At 41.4% G+C, this 24,316-nt stretch overlaps 1 protein-coding gene across 1 annotated transcript in view; it reads right to left on the reverse strand.

The window, feature by feature from the left end:
- ARHGAP24 (Rho GTPase activating protein 24) overlaps nt 1-24,316 on the reverse strand; it is a 342,415-nt gene that overhangs the window by 281,477 nt on the left and 36,622 nt on the right. The gene's annotated exons all lie outside the window — the stretch shown is intronic.

The following is a 24,316-nucleotide window of genomic DNA, read 5'->3' on the forward strand; positions in this document are numbered from 1 at the left end:
ACAATGAGCAAAACATGCCCATTCAGTCTAGATGATTTAGGACTTATTCACATTCAACTGTTCATTTGGATTAAGGGAAGATGTGAGTTTAAAGCACAATAGCTTGTCCAGAATAATTCCCCATGTCGACAAGCCCTTCTTTTAGTTTAAAGGGAAGCAACAAAGAAAGGACCAACATAAAGTCTCCATGACAGAGAAAGATGAGCACGTCTCACGCTATAAGGTCCTCTATTCCATCACAGCCTTTCCCCTAGCAAAGAAAGGCTTGTTACATGTAAAGGTGTAGTATACATAAAATAGAATTGTTGCTAGGTATACCACATAATGTAATAGATCCCTTACTGGAAGGAAAGAGGGGAGGGAGAGAGTGGGTGTGGGGAGGAGGGCGGTGATCAAATGTTGTAATTAGTGCAGAACTTTTGCAGTTAAAACCTTAAGCCTGGAGAAACTTGGCTACTCTGGGGCTTGAACAGGGACATGAACCTAGAAAAGTTTCATGTAAAACTGTTTCAAAGCCTGCAACATCCTTGTCAAAACTTAAAGCCATACTTTCTGGTGTCTGGATAGGCATGAATCTTCTAGACTGATTTTGCATGTGCAATATAAGCTTATGTGATAAGTTTTCAAGGTCAAATAATTCCTCATTAACCCAGATGCAATGCATGGAGCTGAACAAACTCATGAAGCTTATTTTTTCCAACCTTCAATGTACTGGGTTCAAATACACCCAAATTATCAAGTCAAACTCAAGGATGCAAAACCACATGTACTGAAACAACCTAAAATGAAATCAAACCCCATACAGCGCCATACAGAAAAGGGCAAAACCTTAACTAATATGGTAACATACAATGCCATGACTAGGACAAGGACTGGTCGGTCATCACAGAGGCACCTGTTTTGTTTTTTAGGAAGTTAAAAAATGGATCATCAAATAAATCAGAAGTCAGAGAATAAAACCGTGGGTTTGTTCAGCTAGTCTAACCTTTTGCCAAAAGAGGCCTGTTCTCTACATTGTACTCATGAGTGCTTTGTCATTCCCAACTTCTCTTGGGGAAGAACTGTATTACACCACTGCATACTAAACTATGGGATAATATAATTACCAGAAATCTATTCCATAAAATAATAGATTCCTCAGTTAGGGTAAATATCAGGGGAAAATTCCTAACATTTCACTGGTTCATTTCCTTCCCGGTAGTCCTAATACTCCTCCTTCGGACCAACTTCAACAATTTCCCTTCCTTCTTTGTGGTTACACAAATTGCTTCCAATATTTGTAGCCTATTGGCACATCCCTCCACAGGCCCTGATCCTGCAATGAGATCTGTGTGGATAAACCCTTAATATATGCATTGTGTTGTATTAAAGTTAACAGGGCTCAGCACGGGTTTCAGAGAGCTGTCTGCAAAGATCAGATTTCAGGACCAGGGCTTAAATTACCATTTAGCCGAGCTCTACATATTTTAATGAAACCTCACATGCTCTCCTTCCACAGTTCAGTTCAAACAGGATTTTCTAGAACATTTGTGTGTAGTGATATCACAAACTTAGCCTCCTTGAGAAATATCCCCAGCTGCTCTAATGAGTAACCACAAAACACAGGAGTATGCCTGGCCATTAGTGTGGCAAACAAAGATTAGGGTTATAATTACAACATATTGAGAATGAATCAGAGTATAAACTCTCAGACCACACTAGCCGACAAGTTTTGTGACAAGATTTACCCATTTGCGTCACCTTTCACTGAAGCCAGTGAGTGGCCCTGAATGCTCAAGCCCTTAGTTTACGCAGAGGAAGATGGTATTTTCAGGATTTTGTAAACAGAGTTGAATCTCTGCAGGCTTGTATGTAAAAGAATAGCTTCATTTAGCTCTTGAACTGCACCTGGGGGATCTCACCACCTCCAGAGAAATTAAGGACCTGATTTGCTACTACCTTGTCCCTTGTGCATTCATTTACATGAGTGCAAAATACATGTAAAACATTACTAAGTATGATCTGATCACGTTTTTCCTGCACTTTGCACAGATGTAAACTACGTAAGATGAAAGGCAGTGACAAACCAGACCCTGAGAGCCCCAGCGTGTTTTCTAGCTCCAGGCTTGGAGTTTTTAAACAATTAAAGCTGGGGTTTGATATAAACTTTTGTGACAATATGAATTGAATAGAAAACAAAACTTTCAAGATCCACCTTAAACTACATCTGTGATGTCCAGCCCCTTTAAATGTTCAGGGAAATCTCTGCTCTCCCCTTGTTCATGGCCTCAGACTCCTTGGACACACATTCATGTGGATTTTGCTAGACCTCTAGAAGGTTATGTTTTATAGACTCATAGACTCATAGGTCAGAAGGGACCAATCTGATCATCTAGTCTGACCTCCTGCACAAGGCAGGCCACAGAACCCCACCCATCCAATTTTATAACAACCCCTATCCCAGGACCGAGTTATTGAAATCCTCAAAATTGGTTTGAAGACCTCAAGCTGCAGAGAAACCACCAGCAAGCGACCCGTGCCCCATGCTGCAGGGGAAGGCGAAAAACCTCCAGGGCCCCTGCCAATCCGCCCTGGAGGAAAATTCCTTCCCGACCCCAAATATGGCGATCAGCTAAACCCTGAGCATGTGGGCAAGAGTCACCAGCCAGCACCCAAGAAGGAATTCTCTGCAGTAACTCAGTTCCCATTCCATCCAACATCTCCCCGCAGACCATTGAGCAGACCTATCTGGTGGTAATCCAAGATCAATTGCCCAAATTAACGATCCTATCATAAAATCCCCTCCATATACTTATCAAGCTTTGTCTTAAAGCCAGTCTTTTGCCCCCACTACTTCCCTCGGAAGGCTGTTCCAGAACTTCACTCCCCTAATGGTTAGAAACCTTCGTGTAATTTCAAGTCTAAACTTCCTAATATCCAGTTTATACCCATTCGTCCTTGTGCTTACATTAGTACTAAACTTAAATAATTCCTTTCCCTCCCTAACGTTAACCCCCCTGATATATTTATATAAAGCAAGCATATCCCCCCGCAGCCTTCTTTTGGCCAGGCTAAACAAGCCAAGCTCTTTGAGTCTCCTTTCATAAGGCAGTTTTACCATTCCTCGGATCATCCTTGTAGCCCGTCTCTGAACCTGTTCCAGTTTGAATTCATCCTTCTTGAACATGGGACACCAGAACTGCACACAGTATTCCAGATGGGGTCTCACCAACGCCTTGTATAACGGTACTAACACCTCCTTATCCTTGCAGGAAATACCCCGCCTGATGCATCCCAAAATCGCATTTGCTTTTTTAACAGCCGTATCACATTGGCGACTCATAGTCATCCTGCTATCAACCAATACCCCAAGGTCCTTCTCCTCCTCCGTCGCTTCCAACTGATGCGCCCTCAACGTATATCCAAAATTCTTATTATTAATTCCTAAATGCATAACCTTGCACTTTTCACTATTGTATTTCATCCTATTTCTATTACTCCAGTTTACAAGGTGGTTCAGATCTTCCTGAATAGTATCCCTGTCCTTCTCCGTTTAGCAATACCCCCCAGCTTCGTGTCATCCGCAAACTTTATTAGCACATTCCCGCTCTTTGTGCCAAGGTCAGTAATAAAAAGGTTAAATAAGATCGGTCCCAAAACCGATCCTTGAGGGACTCCACTAGTGACCTCCTTCCAGCCTGACAGTTCACCTTTCAATACGACCCTCTGGAGTCTCCCCTTTAACCAGTTCATTATCCACCTTACAACTTTCATATTCATTCCCATCTTTTCCAATTTGACTAACAGTTCCCCGTGCGGAACCGTGTCGAACACCTTACTGAAATCTAGGTAAATTATATCTACCGCATTTCCTTTATCTAAGTAATCCGTCATCTTCTCAAAGAAGGAGATCAGATTGGTTTGACACGATCTACCTTTACTAAATCCGTGTTGCAATTCGTCCCAATTACCATTGACCTCTATGTCCTTAACTACTCTCTCCCTTAGAATTTTTTCCAAGACCTTACATACTACAGACGTCAAGCTAACAGGCCTATAATTACCCGGATCACTTTTATTCCCTTTCTTAAAAATAGGAACTACATTAGCAATCCTCCAGTCATACGGCACAACCCCCGAGTTTATCGATTGCTTAAAAATTCTCGCTAACGGGCTCGCAATTTCACGCGCCAGTTCCTTTAATATCCTCGGATGGAGATTGTCCGGGCCCTACGACTTTGTCCCATCGAGCTGTTCAAATACGGCCTCTACCTCAGTTGCAGTAATATCCACTTCCATATCCACATTCCCGTTTATCATCCCTCCATCATCGCAAGGTTCCTCAATAGTCTTATTAAAAACTGAGGCAAAGTACTTGTTTAGATGTTGGGCCATGCCTAGGTTATCCTTAACCTCCATTCCATCCTCAGTGTATAGCGGCCCCACTTCTTCTTTCTTTGTTTTCTTCTTATTTATGTGGCTGTAGAACCTTTTACTATTGGTTTTGATTCCCTTTGCAAGGTCCAGTTCAATGCGGCTTTTAGCCTTCCTCACTTTATCCCTACATGTTCTGACCTCACCAAGGTAGCTTTCCTTACTGATCCTGCCTTTCTTCCACTCTCTGTAAGCTTTCTGCTTTTGTCTAATCCCCTCTCTGAGTTGCTTGCTCATCCAGTTTGGCCTACGACTCCTGCCCATGGGTTTTTTCCCCTTTCTTGGGATGCAGGCTTCCGACAGTCTCCGCAGCTGCGACTTAAAGTAATTCCAGGCCTCCTCCGCATTTAAATCCACTAATTCCTCCGTCCAATCCACTTCCCTAACTAATTTCCTTAACTCTTTAAAATTAGCCCTCGAGAAGTCAAAAACCCTAATCCCAGATCTACATTTGTTTATCCTTCCATCTAGTTTGAACTGAATCAGCTCATGATCACTCGAACCAAGGTTGTCCCCTACCACCATTTCTTCTACGAGGTCCTCACTGCTCACCAACACCAAATCTAAAATGGCATCTCCTCTCGCAGGTACTTCAACTACTTGATGAAGAAATCCATCCGCTATCACATCCAGAAAAATCTGACCCCTATTATTCTTGCAAGTACTCGTCCTCCAGTCTATATCCGGGAAGTTGAAGTCCCCCATAATCACACATTTCCCCTTTGTGTTTACTTCATTAAAGACATTAAAGAGGTCTCTATCCATATCCCAATCAGATCCCGGCGGTCTGTAGCACACGCCAAGCACTATCTCAGGGGAAGCTCTAGTTGCTTTTTTACCCAGTGTGATTTTTGCCCAGACAGACTCTGTCTTATCCATTCCATTGCTTCTTATTTCGCTATAGTCATAGTCAAGGCCCATTCAAAATGGCCAGAAATTTTTTAAATGATTTCTTCTATTGCTAAGACCATTGAGTATATTTGTATCTTCTTTGGCCAGTTTGGTTTACTACTACATATTGTAGACAATGGACCTCAATTCTGTTCTGATGAATTTTGGAAATTCCTAGTGTCAAATGGGGTTCAGCACGTAGGCTCAGTGCACGTCATCCTGTTACAAACAGACTAGCTGAACACTTTGTACAAACACTTCAGCATGCCAGCAAGCCTATTCTGAGTAATCAGCAAGAACTGGACAATTTCTTGCTCATTTACAGGAACACATCCCATGCTACCACCCAGAAGCCACCTGCAAGTCTTTTCTTGAAGCCATCTTTGTGTACCTGTTGGGATCTGCTACTGATATTACCTCACATGTAGCCAAATCCCACACTATGCAAACTGATCAATAAAATGAGATTTGTCATCATTCTTTTCAAGTCGGAGACTTCGTGTGGACTCGCAGCTAAGGTTACAGAGTGAAATGGGTGCCTGGAGAACTTGTAAAATGCACAGGACTTTCGTTTCTAGTAAAACTATCCAGTGGTATTTTATGGAAACATAGGGAACAGTTGCAGCCTCAACTAGTACAGAAGTCCAGGGATGTTCAAGTAGGACTTTTAAAACAGCATGTTATGCTTCCAGGTCTGGTGTAACTGAAATGAGCATATTAGAAGTGATTATGAAACGGAGATAAAATTATCAGAATGAAAATGAAATTACCCTCTAGGCATGGGAAACGTATCATGTTCATAATTTATCTTTTCAGCCTTAGCTGGAATCACTTACATGCAACTGTGGTTTATCAGGCTAAAGTGTTTGTAAAGGAACAGTTTGCCAAATTAAATCGTCAGGAAAATTATTTAGCTAATCTTTAATGGGAAGGTATTTTAATTGTGGGTAGGCTACTGCAATCTAAAACTGAGAAACAAAATTGTGAATTTGAGCTTTGATTTACTGATCATCACACAGGTATAGAAAATTATGGTTTCCAACTTTAACCAAGCTGATAAATTAACCTTACGGTCCTAGCTTTGGGGTCAGCTTGTGAAAAAGACTGAGAAAGTGTTTAAATGTAATAATTATTTGTATTACAGCAGTTTCTAGGGGATCAGAGTCCTTTTGAACTAGGCACTGAAAACAAGAATCCAAACAGAAGAGTCAAGAATGACTGAACTCATGGATCAAAAACATTCTTCTTGTCTCTTTTTGGCATGTTTTCCAAAGAGATCCATTAGGTTGGCACTGACACTAATGTACATGTAGTAGGTATATGGATTTCAGTTAGCTAGCCACAAAGAATGTTTATTGATCTGTGTGTTTTTGCCAGATATCATGTATACATTAAATTATTCACATAATACTGAAGTAAATGAGGGGCTTGGGAGTAAACTATGTTCTTTTAAAAAAGAAAACATCCTTTCAGGTAAAATATTCATTGGTATGATATATTCTTTTTGTTTAAAAACTATGGACTGCTACATCCCTGAAAGAGTGTAATACAAAATTAGTTTCTTCCCCACCCCCATTCCCTTATTCTTCAAACCACTTTCTTGTATGAAATTAGTAGAAATGTGAGTCAGCTGACTTGTTTTTGGTAATTGGACCATTACATGCAATTCCATGAGACCAAATTTATAAAGGTTTTTATTGTTCTACATTTCTCCTTTACTTTCCAAACCTGAAAACTACAATCCAGACTTTGAATCAGAAATCCAACAGTTGGCTTACTCACGCTAGTTGTTTTCACAGCTGCTTCAGCACCATCATAAAAATAAATTGGAGGAATATCAGGTGTTGGCTTTGACACAGACAGCAAAGAGGTGTAAAGAGTACATAAACAACACATGACCAAGTATGGGATTATCTCAAGATAACCAACTGCGTCTTGCCATTGTGAGACATGAGGCAGAAAGCCATGGCATTTTCTAAACAAACAAAATAAGAGTAATAACCCATCTTCTGAATGAAACATAAAACTTGTATTTTCTGAAAGAATCTGCCCAATTGTCCTGGTCAAGTTCTAGTTTAGGTAATTACTAGATCTGAACAAATCCTGTACACTCCATTCATTGGGGCTGTCTATTAGTGAACCCTCTTGGATTTGCCTGGAAATACGGGCTGTAAAGAATACACAACTAAGAAATGCTCCCACACATTCACCAGCAGCCCTCTTTCTTGAGGTCACAGACCCAATCTCTACCTGTCATACTGCACTCCCTTTTCCCCTGCCTAATGGAGCATGCAGCCCTCTTCCTAGCCTCTTTAGAAGCAACATCACTATTCCCTTAATTTTCTTCTCGGGAGGGTTGGGGGAGTGTTACTGTTTCCACCTGACAGTTACAGCGGAGAAACATTTGCTCTCTCCCTATCTGTCTACTGAACAGACATTACTCATAAAATGTAGCACCTAGTAGCCACAAAATGCCTGGAGAGAGAATGGGCCAAACAGTGTCAAGTCCCGATCCACTGCATTTTCGTGGGCCTGAGCCAACATTGACAGGTTTATCTAGAAACCAGCTGGTTTCAGATCTGTTCGTGATTCTAGCTGAAAATTTTCAGAGTTTTAGTAATTACATTCCAAGTACTTAAAACACCTCCTACCTTTTCAGTTAGTTATAGTACGAGATTCTACATCCTTGCTGGTCCTCAACTGACATGTCAGGCTTTTGACAGCCGGAGACCAGCCCAGCATAGAATGGGCTCAGGATCCAAGGAACTGCCCTTTGGATGCTCCTCCTGAACAGTGCTGTGCTTGCCTTAGCTGTAACTGACTATCTGGTCCCAAATTCTTCTTCACTTCCTATCCTAAATCACTGTGAACCATTGAGCAGATGCTATGGTTCCACTCCAAAAGTGGTTTCATTTCACTGGCAGACAAATTGATTATTCTATGTAGATGTGTTACATTTATAAAGAGCTTTGTGACGAAAAGGAGCTATATAAAAATTAAATGCAACTTTCATCCCAAATGATCTCAAACCCCCATGTAACTCATCTTCTTCAAATGAGTCATTGCATTCCTTTTATTATTATTTTTAAATGCATCACAGGACTAGCAATCCCAAAATCTAAAATTATGCTGGATTCTCACTGTTACTGAGATCACTTATTGGCAAATTGGATTCTTCCTTTTATTTAGAAAAGCTAGAAAATATTGTGCTATCCTCATTCAATATCTGAATGGATAACTTGTTATCCTATCTGCTTAACTATGGGGGCACTAATTAAAATACCCTTGTATTCTTCTTATTCAGTATCTGTCATAAACAGATAGCTAAGGGTTAATGTCTCTTTCACCTGAAAAAAAAGTAACCTGAAGCACCTGACCAGAGGACCAATCAGGAAACAGGATTTTTCAACTCTGGGTGGAGGGAAGTTTGTGTCTGAGTTTTTTGTCTTCTGTCTGCCTGAATCTTTCTCAGCTTTGAGAAGTGATTTCTATTTCCTGCTTTCTAATCTTCTGTTTCCAAGTTGTGAGTACAGAGATCATAAAAACAATAAGGGTTATTGTTTTTCTTTTGTATTTACATGTCTGTAGTTGCTGGAGTGCTTTGATTTGTATTCTTTTTGAATAAGGCTGTTTATTCAATATTCTTTTAAGCAATTGACCCTGTATTTGTCACCTTAATACAAAGAGATCATTTTTATGTATTTTTATTTCTTTTTATATAAAGCTTTCTTTTTAAGACCTGTTGGAGTTTTTCTTTACTGGGGAACTCCAGGGAATTGAGTCTGTACTCACCAGGGAATTGGTGGGAGGAAGAAGTCAGGGGGAAACCTGTGTGTGTTAGATGTACTAGCCTGACTTTGCATTCCCTCTGGGTGAGGGGGGAAGAGAGATTGACTCTCGGTAATTCTGTTCTCCAGGCTGGGAACGGGGAGGGTGGAATCCCTCTGTTTAGATTCACGGAGGTTGCTTCTGTGTATCTCTCCAGGAACACCTGGAGGGGGGAAGGGAAAAGGTTTATTTCCCTTTGTTGTGAGACTCAAGGGATTTGGGTCTGGGGGTCCCCAGGGAAGGTTTTTGGGGGGACCAGAGTGCCCCAAAACACACTAATTTTTTGGGTGGTGGCAGCAGTACCAGGTCCAAGCTGGTAACTAAGCTTGGAGGTTTTCATGCTAACCCTCATATTTTGGACGTTAAAGTCCAAATCTGGGATTATGTTATTGACAGTATCCACAATGCATTTTGCCACACTATCAAAAGTCACTGGAATACCCATTCCATTTAGTTTATTTATACAGCACCTATGATCAAAAGCCTAAGGAGCTATGTTAACAAGTAAGATTGGCTCTTTGCTTGAAGCCACACGCAGAGAGAACCTGGGGGTGAGGGGAAATAAACATTTAGTTAATACTTGTTCTGAGTTATTTGAGAAATCTTTTGTGCCACAGGCAGCTCCCCTCACCTAGTTTTGCCCTATAAAAGGAGAGGTCTGACAATATTTTGCTTAAAGGAACTTCCCTTCCACCTCTTAAATTTCTTTTTATAAAGGACAGATGTAGAAGTTGTACCTTCACTTATTCTTAAAGAGCACAATCCAAAGCCCATTAATGTCAATGCAATGACTCCCATTGATTTAAATGGGCTTTGGGAATCAGCTCCGAAGACAGGATCAAAGACCTTATCCAAATCATTAAGCTCTTGCTCAGATATAACACTTACTACATGATCCGTATTCAGCCTGTGCCAGAATCATCTCACACAGATGTTCTTCAACTAGCCAAACTTTTACAACCCTGCAATTTACTTACAGGAATTCACGCACAAGTGAAAATAAGTCAAATACTGATCATGGTGGGGACTTTCAAAAGCATCTGTAGTGGGTTAGGCACTCAAATGCTGTCGAATTATGATACCTAATTTCCTTAAGCACCATCAGAAATCCTAGCCTATGTGTGTACCTTCTGTAATTGTGACTTGTTGACTATGCAGCAATATAGCGTGAGTCTTGTAACAGAGTGATTGAGATTCACACACTGGCAAACCTGCCCTAATTGTAATTGCTGGTACTAGCTGCGTAATTAATCTGATGGTGCACTGTCAGAGCTGGCTGTGTCACTACAATAAGCGGTAGGCATTCATATGTCACTAGTTAGACAACCAATGTGTATGCAAGATATAAAATACATATTTCCATAAAACCTTCACACTGCTATCTTCAGCCCAGCACCAGCCTAACTTTGTGGATTTAAAAATGAGATGTGCCGGATGCTCTGTGGTTGCACTTGAAGTATAAGGTTTCAGTAGCTGCTATGACCCTTCAGTATGTCACTTCTATAGGTTGGAGGCTAGGAGAATCCGCATAAGCATCAGCGCCTATCTCTCCACCTGCCCCCCACCCCAAAGGAATTGAGTTCCAAGACATTCAGTGAACGCAGATCCCCTGCACCTCCCAAATCTTGCCCTTGCACATCAATCTTTCATTGGTTCCATTGCAAAGGAATCATCTTTGCAAGTGAGGACACAGTATGGCCACAAAGAGTACATAATAGAATAACTTGGATCCTCTATTTCTAGAACTCCCTTATATTCACCAGCATAGGATCATAGAAGATCAGAGTTGGAAGAGACCTCAGGAGATCATCTAGTCCAATCTCCTCTTCAAAGTAGGACCAACACCAACTAAATCATCCCAGGCAAGGCTTTGTCAAGCCGGGTCTTAAAAACTTCTAAAGGGTGGAGATTCCACCACCTCCCTAGGTAACCAATTCCAGTGCTTCACCACCTTTCTAGTGAAAAAGTGTTCCCTAATATCCAACCTAGAACTCCTGCATTGCAACTTGAGACCATTGCTTCTTGTTCTGCCAGTAAGGATCTGCTTATTATAAGCATCTGCTACGTTAAGCCTACACATCCAGCAGTGGTCATGCTGACGGATGTACATTTCAGACAACTGTAGGTTAACTTTCAGATGTTCCAGACACCAATTTTATATTTGTCACGAACACACAGCCTGCTAGGATGGCCCAATATATGCCAATGACATTGTCTTGTTGGTTCAGTTTGATTAATTGCTGCAGGTGATGACCAATCTGGTTAGGCAATAAGCAGCATACATTCGTTTGGTTATTATTCCAGAGCAAATTAATTCCTTGTCCATTACCATCCATCTTTAAATTACAGCCAGCTCAATATTAACCAGTCTGGACAGGATACTGAACAATGGTAACTATCAAATACTAGGGAAAAATCATAGACAATGCTAGAGGCCCTTCAAACAAGCTTTGCAGGGACATCGTGATGAAGCTTATCATGAAGCTATTGATCTGTAGAACTTAGTTACACCAACTCTACCATACAGCTGTGAAACATAGGCACTGAGGAAGGCTGAAAGCAATGGATTGATATTTTTGATTCTCATTGTCTTCATCAGCTGCTCCTTATTAAGTGACTTGGCAAAAATCAACAGTGAAGATATCCATAACTGATCCGATCAATTGCCTTCAGCAGCAATGGTTTTGCTTTGGGGGCTTTCTTGATACAGACATATTATTAAGATGGAAAACAAGTGAATTACAACTGTTTACACAAAGGAATACAGTCAGCGATCCCATGCCTACCAAAAGTTTCGGTGGTATGGTAAGACTGCCAATGATAGACTGAACATCCAACCAGACCAAGCTAGAGATCAATCCACATGGCCCTCAGTGTGAAAGGATTTGCCCTGATGATGATGATGATGATGTAGGTTAACTTTTGCTGTCCTTGCCACTAGGTCCTTCTTTCTTAAATTCAAAAGACAAATGTTGTAAGAGACCAATCTTTGTTCTTCAGCACTGTGACCATAGTAGGGCCTAAAACCAGGTGGTTGGGACTAAATGTGCCTAATCAGTTACAGAGAGTTTTCTGACTGCTAGAAAGCACACATCCACAGGTCTCGCTGTCACTTGGTAGCTCCACTGCACTGGTATGAGTCAAAAGGGGTTCTGTTTGTAGATGACTAGCAAAATTGCTAAACTTACCTATATAACTCTTTACAAGTATGATGCATAGAGCATGTGACATGCATTCCCTGGATCAATTTTGACTACAAAATAACTACAAAGGATGATTTTCTGGACCTTGAAGAGGAATTTACAGGGGAGCAACTGCTCATGGTCTGCTTGTGTGTGTTATTTGTTGGATAGGGGGCATCCATCGCCCCATGCCCATCCCATCTCATGTTTTTTATCCACCTGCTTCATTACATAATATTTAACTGTGGGGTAAGGCAAATATTTCTTCTGCGTTTAGAGGGGCAGGGAGGGGCAATGGAGGCAATGGGAACTGATGGCTACCTCATCTTCCTGCTGCTCTCTAGGCTTCGCTCAAATTACTTGCTCTATATAACCCACTATGCTGCACAAAAATACATAAATCAGGAAATTGGCAGTGAGAGCCTGCAGAAGCAGCTTCAGCCACATACAAAGCTGTCAGAATGATTGACCCTAGTAACTGGAGGGCCAAAATGACATGCAGAAAAATATTTCAGTCTCACATAGGAGGGACAGTGGGGAGAATTCAGAACAGCTGCAAAGTCTGGTGAACTGAAGCACAGAGCAAGTCAGAGGCAGCATCAGGAACAGAAACTAGATGTCTTGATTCCCAGAGCCTTATCCTAACCTAGCCTCGGAAGGTCTGAAGACACTGCAAAATTCTGATCTTGTTTATCGTGTGTCATACAGTATATGGAGAAAGAGTCGCAATTCCCCTCCAACAAAAGGACAATTTGATATGACATGCTGTATTGTGAACACTTTTAATGTTTGCTGACTTCATTAACATATGAATGGATTAGAGCAGACAGGCTCAATCTCAGAAGATCATTGCTGTACATATAGAAATAATTTGGTGTAATTCTTCCTTATCAAAGTGTGATAGCAAAGTTCATCTGAGCACGGATGTCACCAGGTCTCTTGAATAATGCACTGCTGAGAATGTAACTGGACAGTCTGCTTTCTTGGAAAAAGAAGACAACCAGAATTCTTCCTTCATCTTTTGTACAGCAGTTCAGGGTCACAGACAGGCTTTCCACACTTTGTGTAAAATTTTCCAATGGGGTGGTTGTGACAAATTAAAATGGCTAAAAAATATGCCCAGAGAAAGCAAAAGAAATTTTAGTTCGACAACAGCTGAGAAGAAACAAAACCCTGCTGAAAGTAAGTGACAAATTTAATTGGAACTGCTATTCAACTGAGCTCCTGAAGGATGCGTAAAGACAGAATGACCTTTATTTAAAAGGATAGAAGAATCCAATACAAACACTGCATGGGGGAAACAGGACTGTTCAAAAATGAAGGAGCAAACAGGCTCTGGAAAGAGTGAGGCTTGTGGTTATTGGGGTGGAGGAGGGAAGGAGATGGGATTGTTTGCTACCTACATTACATGTCAAATTTATCTCATTCTTACAGCAAATACTGCCCACAGCAAAGTACCAAGTAAAGACATGGTACCACTGACAGTACTAATTGGCCAATGCTACTTTGATCACAGAACTAAGATGATCCCTTCTCAGTTAAAAAAGTTAAAGTATCAGCAAAACTGAGTATTCAACTATCTAGTCCAGAGTACCTCTGAAGCAGTGCATCATGCTGTTTTGAATGTTGTCAGAAGTATCACAGTACCTCTGAGAACAGGATTTGGGGAGTGACACCACAGAGTCCCAAATTACTGTAGTATTTCAATAGCTGTCCACCTATAATAAAAAATCATGTGGCTTAAAATATGTATTCCAAATCCAGTCAAATTTGTATACATATACAATGGAGTATATGAGCGGGAGCATGGCTCTGCTCTTAGGAGCTACAGTAGCACAAATTGTAATAATGTGTATATAGACATATATAAAAACATGGGGCATTAAACCCTCTTGTGGAGTCTCTTGGTGCTATTACACTAGGAAAAAAAATAGCTTGTAATTAAAGGCCCAGTCCTCTCTAGTATTGAGTACTTCTTGCTGAGTACCTTTGATTCCTATTAAGCTCAATGATGGGAGCTGAAGGCATCCAACATCTGCTCAAACACTTGCAGGCTCTGGGCCTAAAATACACCAGTGTCTACATATACATCTATAACATTTTTTATTCTGTTTAGAAATGTTGTATGGAAGTTGTCACTGCCTTGATCATATAAAATATTAGCCACATTGACACAGAGATTTCCATGTTAGTATTTTGGAGACAATGTCGTCAATGTTTTTAAAAGCCAAGAGGTCTGTCTTTCCGCTGAGGAAGCCAGCTAATCAGTGCCATTACTTTGTAGCTGGTGTTTCAGTCCTCCGCCCAGGAAAAAATGAATTTGTATTCATGGAAATAACATTTCACTTTCTTAAAAGCCACAAAGGTTTCCTTTACATAGCTGAGAGTAGGAGGGAATATCTGTTACGTCATCCTAGCTGTCACATGTAAAGTAATATAATTCCACTATTTTATGTTACATTTGTTCATGTTTGCATAGCCATTGCTAGTTGTGAAAACCTCATACAAATGCTATTATTAAATACCTCTTTCCTGCCCTTCTTTTTGCCCCATGCCAGCATCGACACTCTTATGCTTGCCTCCTACACACCTCCATAAATATTTAGGAATTGTACTTGCTTATACAGTTCTCTCTTACGAGACTAAGATCAATACTTTGTGCCTGTACCAAGGTCTTTTGCCAGGCAGGTATTATTTGGGAAATGCCTCTTAATTGTGGAGTGCAGACATTGCCCAATATTAGACCCCAAAACTCTGTCTGAATATCATTTATGTATATATGCATTTGAAAATATTCTTAGACCAAAAGAGAAAGACCGGTTTTACTATAAAGTAACCAAGAGAGAAAGACAAGCTTTACTACAGAAGAACATATGTAGCTATAGCTTTAGATTTTCAAAAGTGCCTACATGACTTAGAAGCCTAGATCAATTTTGAAAATAATACTTGGGCCCAGATTTGTAAGGGCATTTAGATATTCTTCTGCTCCACGTAGCAAGGCTCAAGTCATTTTCAAAAGTGATATAGGCACTTAGAATCACTTTCATTTATCCTCTCTTTCTCTCAACCATTGACTATTTCTTGTAATTATGAATGACAATGAATTAACACTATGAATGATAACAACAGCACTGCTATCACTACCACCAGTATCTTCTTCTCCAATAGTTTTGTGAATGATACCAAAGCCCTGAAAAAAAGGGCTGAAAATATTCAACAAATTTGTGTCAAATTCATGAATAGTTTCAGGTTGACCAGAACAATATTTTTGAGCAAACAGACTACTCACCTGAAAATTTTCACTCAGCTCTACTTAGGAACCTTGATCTCATTGAAAGTCAACAGGATTTAGGCTTCTATTTACAGCCCAGGGCACTTGGGGCACTCACTCAGGGTGCAAGAGGCCCAAGCGTGTGCCCAAGCAGGCCACGGGGGCGCTCTGCCAGTCGCCGCAAGGGTGGCAGGCAGGTTGTCTTCGATGGCATGTATGTGGAGGGTCCGCTGGTCCCGCGGTTTCATTGGACCTCCCACAGGCGTGCCGCCGAATCCGCGGGACCAGGGACCTCCCGCGGGCAAGCCGCCGAAGGCAGCCTGCCTGCCGTGCTTGGGGCGGCAAAATACCTAGAGCCGCCCCTGTGTTCCAATGATTTTATCTATGCAAAGTAGAACAGCTTTAAACAGCAGAGCTTGAGAGAGACCCACATCAGAATATCCCAGAACCCAGTGACTAAGACACTCTTCTGCAGTGTGGAAGATCTAAGTCTGAATTCCTTCTCCACATCAGGGAGAATGGAAAATGAAAACTGGGTTTCTCATATCTTAAATGACGGCAGTCCTAACTACTGGGCTAAAGGTTATAAGAATGGCATCACCAATACCACCAATACCAACACCTGCTCCCCCCCACCAGTCTGTTTTATAAATCTAACCCTTTAAAAATTCATGAAAAAATATTTTGGATGAACGTTTGTTCAACAAAAAATGAATTCTTTCAAGTTGCCAAACTTTTTCACTTGTTTTATTTAGTTCAACACAATTTTTTTTTCATAATGGCCAGTGATTCAAAAGTCAGTTATTCACACAGCTGTGCAACTGCCTAACTCACTTATGCTTTGCAACAATGCGCGGAGCAATACCTAAATCTGGGCTTTAGGTTCCTAAATCGCATACGCATTTTGAAAATGTTGCCCATAGTCAATTTCTTAGCCCAATCTTGAAAGATCGAACATTGTTACAATTATACAAACAAGAGAGTCGGATCTATCAACCTTCCAAATTCTGTCTTCTTCAAACAATGTCATTGATTAACACTGAACAAATACTTTACAGTAAACAACATACTTCAGGAATTTTACCTATTTTTCCACCCACAAGTTGTCAGCCAGCAGCTTACAAGTTCCTCAAAATTAATTCACCAAGGAAAATTATTCATCTCATATTTTCTGAAACTGTCTGTAAAACATTTGTCAACAGTACATTGGGAGTATTCAATATGCAATCAGAAATGTGAAGGTTAGTTTTGATTGGATGCAGGTTATGTGGTATTAGTTATGTTCCTTGACTGGATAAGCATCACTCTTAGAATCATGAAAGAAAAGGGAGGTCACACTAGTTACTTGTTGATCTGAGACCCAATGACTCTGCATCAGGCCCCTTGTTTATCAAGAACTCAAGACTCTGGTACTGTGAACTACATTCTTGCCTATAAATTCATATATGCCCTCTGTGCTCACATATGTTTTCTTGAACAATATAAAGCAAACTCCTTAGAGCTTGAAATGTACAGCGCCCGAGACCCATCCTTACTGGCTGGGGGATCCACAGTTCTCACCAGAAAATCATTTAAATTGGTATTGTGCTCATTTTTACGGAGGGTGGGAGGAAAGAATGGAGATCAAGAATACTGTAGCAATGAAGGGGATCCATATATTGTCTTACACTTGCAATAGGAAAATCTAGCTGCAACACTTGACTTTTCTCCCTTTCTTTGCATGAGATTTAGGTGAAATCAAGGAATCTGTCACCTTCTAAGTTGATGATTCAAAAACAAGAGGAGCACTAGTCCCTTTTACAAGATATTCTGTGCTGCCAAAGGCCAGCTTTCATTCCAGCAAACATCAACTACTGGCAAAACAGCTTCTAGCACGTATTATGGGTTCAGAAAGAGAGAACCAATTGTATTATTCAACTTTAACATTTTAGCACCGAAGTAGAAATAGTGCAGTCTATGAGCCACATAACACCCTCCAGCTATTTCTTGTAATGTGGTCTAGAGCAGTACTCAGTACTATAATAGAAGGTTTCATGTTTTTTCGCCTACAGGATAAAAGCCCAGCTGAACATTACCAAACTTTGAAGAACCTCTTATCTGGATCCAAACTTTGTGGTCAGACTCTCTCTTTATAATAAGTGAAACCTAAGTTACTGATCCAAAGCACCCTGTGCTTTGAATCCAAATCTGGATCCAACTCTATGGATGTGGCCAGAGCCATCCCTTGAGTATGGCAAATCAGGGTGACCACTCCGGGCACCACACTCCAGGGGGCCCTGCAGGCCAGTGCATTTGGCCACTGCAGTCGGTTCCAGAAGTGATGGATTTGTCACTTCTGCCCCGGGCCCCACACTCCCCTAGGGACGGCCTTGGACACGGCCTATTTCTAGCTGCAATGTAGCAGAAGATGAGCATGTCATCATATTTGTTCCTGTCACTGCCATTAGTGTAAAGGGATTTGGGACAGGATGAGCTACTCAGGATTAAACAGGTGAGACATTTGCATTTCTAGTTGAAAAGGTGTATGATGATAAGGTGTATCGCACCTGATGCTCTGGTGCACTCTACCCAAGAGGGTGTCTTGGGAGGGACAGGAGCACTGAATTTAGACACATGCCCCCAGAAGCCAAATCAGGGACCAGCAGACAGGATAATAGGGGCTGGCTGCTTCTTACAAGTCCAATTCAGGGTAAAGCTGGGACACCAAACAGAGCATCTCCCTCTGTCTTAACACAAAACGACTAGCTTGGTCAGGGCCTAACCAACTGAACCTTTTTGTTTGAGTTATCAAAAGACGGTTTTGTTTATTTTGTGGAATGTCAGGCCCAGGTGAGCCATCCTGAGTCAAGGTGCTTCAGCAGACATGTAGGTCCTGCAACAGACTTGTACTGACTGGCTGGCTACAACAAAGCATCAATTGCTATGGGCTGCTTGTTTAAAGACTCCTTCAGAAAAGAAGCACAGCAAGACCTCAACCTGCAGCCAAGACGAAACCATACCAAACATTAGCATGTTGCATCTGTGCAACTCATCCAGCATCCTTTCCCTACGACAAAAGGGCTCTATGAATGCAACCTATAAATACAAACTGCCCCTCCATTGAGTGACTGAGCTATCATCAATGACATAAAATAAATATGAGAACAAAACGTCAAGAGGAAGTGTCTAATGTAGCCCTGCTTATAGTACAGAGCCTGCTTTTTATTTAAGTAATGATTTGCAGTGCAGAGTCTTAGCACACCCAGGGGACAGTAATTTGTCATCTTCATTCACACATCTTATTTCAGACTAGTTTGGTTACTGTAACACAGGGGTTCTCTTTTTCTCTATTTAGCCAATTGTAGCTCAGTTCCCTGCATGGGGATGCTAAGGAATTAGCATGGCTCTGCAACAAAGCACTTTCATGCTCTCAATCTCTCTCTCGCTATGTAGATGGTTTTCATTTACAAAATCTCATGCATCCGATTTTGAGTGACTGAGTGGTTTTGATCAAGATCTGATTTTGGCCTCTTTCTATTTCATATCAAAATGGATGAAACTCAAAATTCCTTTGAATCCAAGTCTGCTTTTGCCCCTGGAACTGGCTCCTCATCTTCCACATTAAGTAGGGTGACCAGATGTCCTGTTTTTAACAGGACAGTCCCACATTTAAGCCCTCTTCCAGGTGTCCTAACTTTTTATTAAATACAGGAAAATTGTCCCGCATTTGCTGCCTCCCCCCTGATTTCAGTACTGATGGGTTCTGCTACTGGTCGGATCCCTGCTCGCCAGCCGCCTGCCCACCAGGGGGACTGAGGGGTCATGATGGGGGTGGGTATGCAAGGTTGGTGGCAGGAAGCTGCAGCACATGGGGCCGGGGTGCTTCCCCTGCTGGTTCATCAGCACAGCCCCCACTGTGTGCCGGCTCTCGGCCAGCAAGGCCTCGCCCTACCCCACTCCACACACCTGCTGTGCCCCCTGACCAGCACCTGGGGGTCCTCGCTCAGCCCCGGTGGGAGGATCTCTGCTATCCTGGGAGGAGGGGCTCTGCTGGACCCTTGGCAGGGGAAGCGGGCTGCAAGCACCATTTTTACCATGCAGGGGCTGGCAGCGGGGGGGCTTGGACCAGGACTGCAGGGGAGAAAGGGGATGCAGGCTGACAGGGGGTAGATGGGGACGGATGGCTTGCGCTGGACCTGGGCACCAGTGGGGAGAGGGACCTCGGGCTGGTCCTGTGTGGGCCAGAGGCAAAGAGGGCTCAGGCCAGCCCCCAACACTGGGGGGATAGGGTGGCCTCAGGCAGCCTGCATGCAGGGGAGCAGAGGGGAGGCTGGGGGACCTCAGCCCAGCCCTGTGGGTGGGAGGTAGGGAGGGCTGGAGCTGGCCCCATGGGGGGCTTGGCCAGGCTGGGGGGAAAATATGGTCACCCTAACCTTAAGCAAACACCCACTAACTTCACACAACTGGGCTACCCAAACTCTTCTGTTTCATTCTACCCCAACACTACCATCTCCTGACATATGAGGCAGGGGGCTAGTTAAAAAGATAATTTAAAAATGTATACAGGAGACCAGGCTTCCACATATTTACCAGATCACTAGATAAGAGAAAAAGTTATAGAAAGCATAGTTCTCAGTAATTCTTCCTTACATACCATTTATTTTAGACCCAAGTTTATGTTCGTCCCACATAGACCTGGGGACATTTAAAATTTTATTATTGAAAAAATATTTAAAGGACGAATCATGAAACTGAGAGTGCAGAAGAAAAAAAATAAACTGGCAGAAGAAGTGACTCGCCATCATATGTTAAAATTTGATGCCTTCTAGTTCCTTAGCCTCTTGCTTTGGTTCACTGGACATTGTCTAATAGAGAGATATAAACAGATATATGAATTTTTAAAAAATGAAAGAAAACACCCATGGGTATTACATTTATACAGCTGGCCAGGAAACTTTTAATAAAACTTTTTTTGTTGGAAAATGCTGATTCATCCAAACTGAAGCTTTTTGTGGAGGTGTATTGGTTAGGACAGTCCAGAATGGAATTTCTGGTCAGAGAGTGAGAGACCAGAGTAGCAAATAGCCCTGATTCAGAGCATGTGATTGAACCTGGGTCTCCCACAGCCCAGGGGAGGGTTCTAACTTAAGCACCAAGGTACCGTCATTCCTTTTTTCCCCTCCCCACTCCCTCTCTCTCTCCCCGCCATGTCCTTTGAATGTTTAATTATTTCTGCATAGTGGAATAGCTCAGAGAGAGAGGCAGGCAGGCAGACAGACAGACAACCATAGCTGCAATGGTTAGGACTCTCAGCTGGTTGTGGGAGATCCAGGTTTAAGTTCTTGCTATGCAGGATTTGAAGCAGGGACTTGAACCTGGATATCCAACAACACAGATGAGCGCCCTGGTCAGTGGAGTATTGACTATTCTGGGATTGGGGGGCGTATTTTTGTAAAATTTTTTGGAAGGTCTCAGTTTTGTTCCAATGCTGAACAAAAACTAATTCTGAAACCTTGATTGTGTGTGAGTGCGAGTGAAAGAAAGAAAATTATTGTTTTCTGGCCAGCCCTAATTATTTACCATAGGTAGTGCTGTTAACCTGATAATCCATGCTCAAATAGAAGACTACACTATATTGCTAGTTCTATCAACCAGCCTGAAATTGAATTAAATATCCAGTGACTTTTCAATGCATGATCACTCTCAGGAAAAGCAAAAGTCAAAACCAAAAATTATGTATTTTAAAATAATTTTCCATACCATGTTGCTACGAACTTCTTACATTATTAATTGTTCTGTTTACTTATGTTTTGCATTTCACTCTGTTTGTACAGCAGAGCTGTGTTTTATTTCATGTTTTGTATATAGTCAACTGCACTCTCATGCTTTGGTACAATTTTGCCCTGTCTGGATTTCCCGCATTGCAGGAGAAATGTACACACTAAAAATTCTTTCCATCATTTCCTTTGCTTTTGGTGTATCTGGGTGGGCAAAAATCAGGAAAAAGTGGGAGTTTCTGTATTTCAAGAGGAATGAAAAATCATTTATATACTGCATCACGTGTTAAAACAATCATGTCATTGAACCCACTACTGCAAAAAGAAAACAAACCATGAGTTACCCTGATAAGAGACTACAAATTCTGCAGTGGCTTACCCATTTGTGTAATGGTTTACACTGGGGCACATTCACTCTTGGTGTAACTCCACTGATTTCAATGCAGTTACATCAGGGACAAAATTTGGTCTATAACATTTTTATGAGAAACAGGTTATATTTACAGTCTTCCTGATTGAATAACACTGCAGAACAGCCAGTAACTTCACTGAGCACTGCCAAGACGGGGAGAAGTTATGAATAGAAAATCTACAGTCCATGAAACAAAAAAGGAGTCTGTTCTCCTAAGCACTTGGTGTTTGACCTTTCTTCCTCTTCATGCATCTGCAATCCTAAATTAACCATATGTGAATGCAAAGGCAATCTCTTTCATTTCTGCAATAAATCTTCTATAGCAACAGTTTATTTGTCCTTGACCAGCTAATAACCCAACAGACAACTCTCTTGAAGAGTGAGCTAGTAAGTTACTCCTTGACTGTACACTTTCTAGTCCTCACTACCTTATAGAGAGATTCACAAGACTGACTCTGGTTCAGCCTTTCCAAATTAGTAGTACTGAATTAAAGGAACTCCTGCAGGGAATGAACAGTTCTACATTAGATTAAGGAGATAACATAAATGAAACAACATATTTGTGATCAACCAACAGGCTAACCAGCTCAAAAGCTAGTACACTTCCCACTAGTCTCTCAAGCTGCCCTTTCCACACACAGCTCTGTCTCCAGACCGATGGCCAAATCCCAGAAAAATTCATGCATGCAAGCAACTTTACTCAAGGTGAATCATCCCACTGACCACAATATCAGCAGGGGTCTGGGCAGGATCAGGCCCTAATTAAAACAAGTGGTAGCTAGAACATTAGTTGCAACAATTACTTTTTCTGTTCCCAGGCACTGCTTACTTATGAAAACAGAGCAACTTGCACAGACTTGATTTTAGCCCACGTGCATACACTGAGGTAATTAACCATTTAGTGATTAGATTACTCAATTGAACAATGCTCAAATGCAACTATGACTGAATTTACTGAATTTTAGTTCACTTTGTGCTAGGTTGTGGGAGTTTAAAGTTGAAAGAAAAAACACTTATTTTTTATAGCCTTGATTTTATTATTCCCATGGCTTTTACATTTTAAAAAAGAAATCTGAAACCAGATAAACAAAGAGTAGATAGGTTTTCCCCCCTTGTTAATTGTGAAAAATCATTGTTATTTAATTTAATTTGCCCAACCTCCATAAGTGACCTGACTATCCCAAAAGAGCGAGTGCTCTACTAAAAGAAGAAAGAGCAAGAAGAGAATGCTGCAGACCTGTTAAGTCTCAGTCAATTATAATGAACTTTGAGACTGAACATCATAGATAAATATGATACACCACATCTGGTCAGCAATCAGCTTCCTAAGTTCCTTCGGTAAGTTGCTTTTCTGTGGAGAGACAGATTTAAGAATGTAGTTTCCATTCCATTGTATTTAATGATGAGTTGGATAGACCACAAACCTCACTACCTTTTATTCCAAGACACTTCTTTGACCTCACCTTTGCTAACATAAACGCAGCACAGATATAGCTAAAAAAGACACACAAAGCCCCACCCAGCTGCATGTACAATTCTCACCTTGGCAGACGGAGAGAGAACAAATGAACCACGTGTTAAAAGATGTTAGTCACATCATTTAATGTACTGCTAGAAGGTGCTCAGACACCACAGCAATAAAGGTGGTATAAGAACCTGTATGGAATATACTGCTTGTGCTATGCAAAGCCACATAGCACACCAATCCATAACACACACACTTTCCTTTTGAATTAATTTTAAGAGTAGCCAGATTCTTTTTAAAAGCTTGTGTGCTGTAAGCTTTTGCTGTGTGTATCAATGAGTTGTAAAATGATATTTAACCTTGCCATTACTGACTAGGTTTAGCAATAGAGCAACATTCACTATTGACCTACTGAACCAGTTGAAATCTGTTGCGGCATGGAATGTCATTTAATATATGTGTTAGTATTTAATATGTGGCTGTTCAAAAGGGCACCCACCTAGTTGAGGCCTTTAAGTGCTACTGCAATGTACCTGTAAAATGAACAATAGCAGCAAGAACGATGGAGCAGCAAATAGACTGTACAAACTTATGCCAAGGATTGAAATAGACCCCTGACCTTATAATGAATCTTAAAGATGACAACCATACCTTTATCTCACTTCTTCAAGCCGGGACTGAGAGGCGCTCAGCCAAACTGGAGAAATGGAGGCCATTATCAATAAATAGATAAGATAGACCAACAACATAAAGACCACATCCACACTATGAGATGGGGGTGTGATTCCTAACCTGTATACTCATGCTAGTTCACTGAGAGCTAGTGCAAATATGAACAGTCACATAGTTGCTGTAGCACAGGCAGCAGCATGATTTGGCAGTATACACAACTGGGAAAAGAGTGTAACGTGCACGCGCACACACACACACACACACAGTTATTGGGTTAATACCTTCCATCTACAGTACTCTCAGTCATATTTCCTTATTAATTATGACTGTTTCAGGCACAGCCAGATTCTAAATCAGATGCAGGTGCTGCATCATTTTCAGCAATAGAGAGACGATGCAGCTGGAATCTCAGGTAGCCCAGCGAGC

This window comes from Gopherus evgoodei, chromosome 5 (assembly GCF_007399415.2).
Source record: "Gopherus evgoodei ecotype Sinaloan lineage chromosome 5, rGopEvg1_v1.p, whole genome shotgun sequence".
In the NCBI taxonomy this organism is placed as follows: domain Eukaryota; kingdom Metazoa; phylum Chordata; order Testudines; family Testudinidae; genus Gopherus; species Gopherus evgoodei.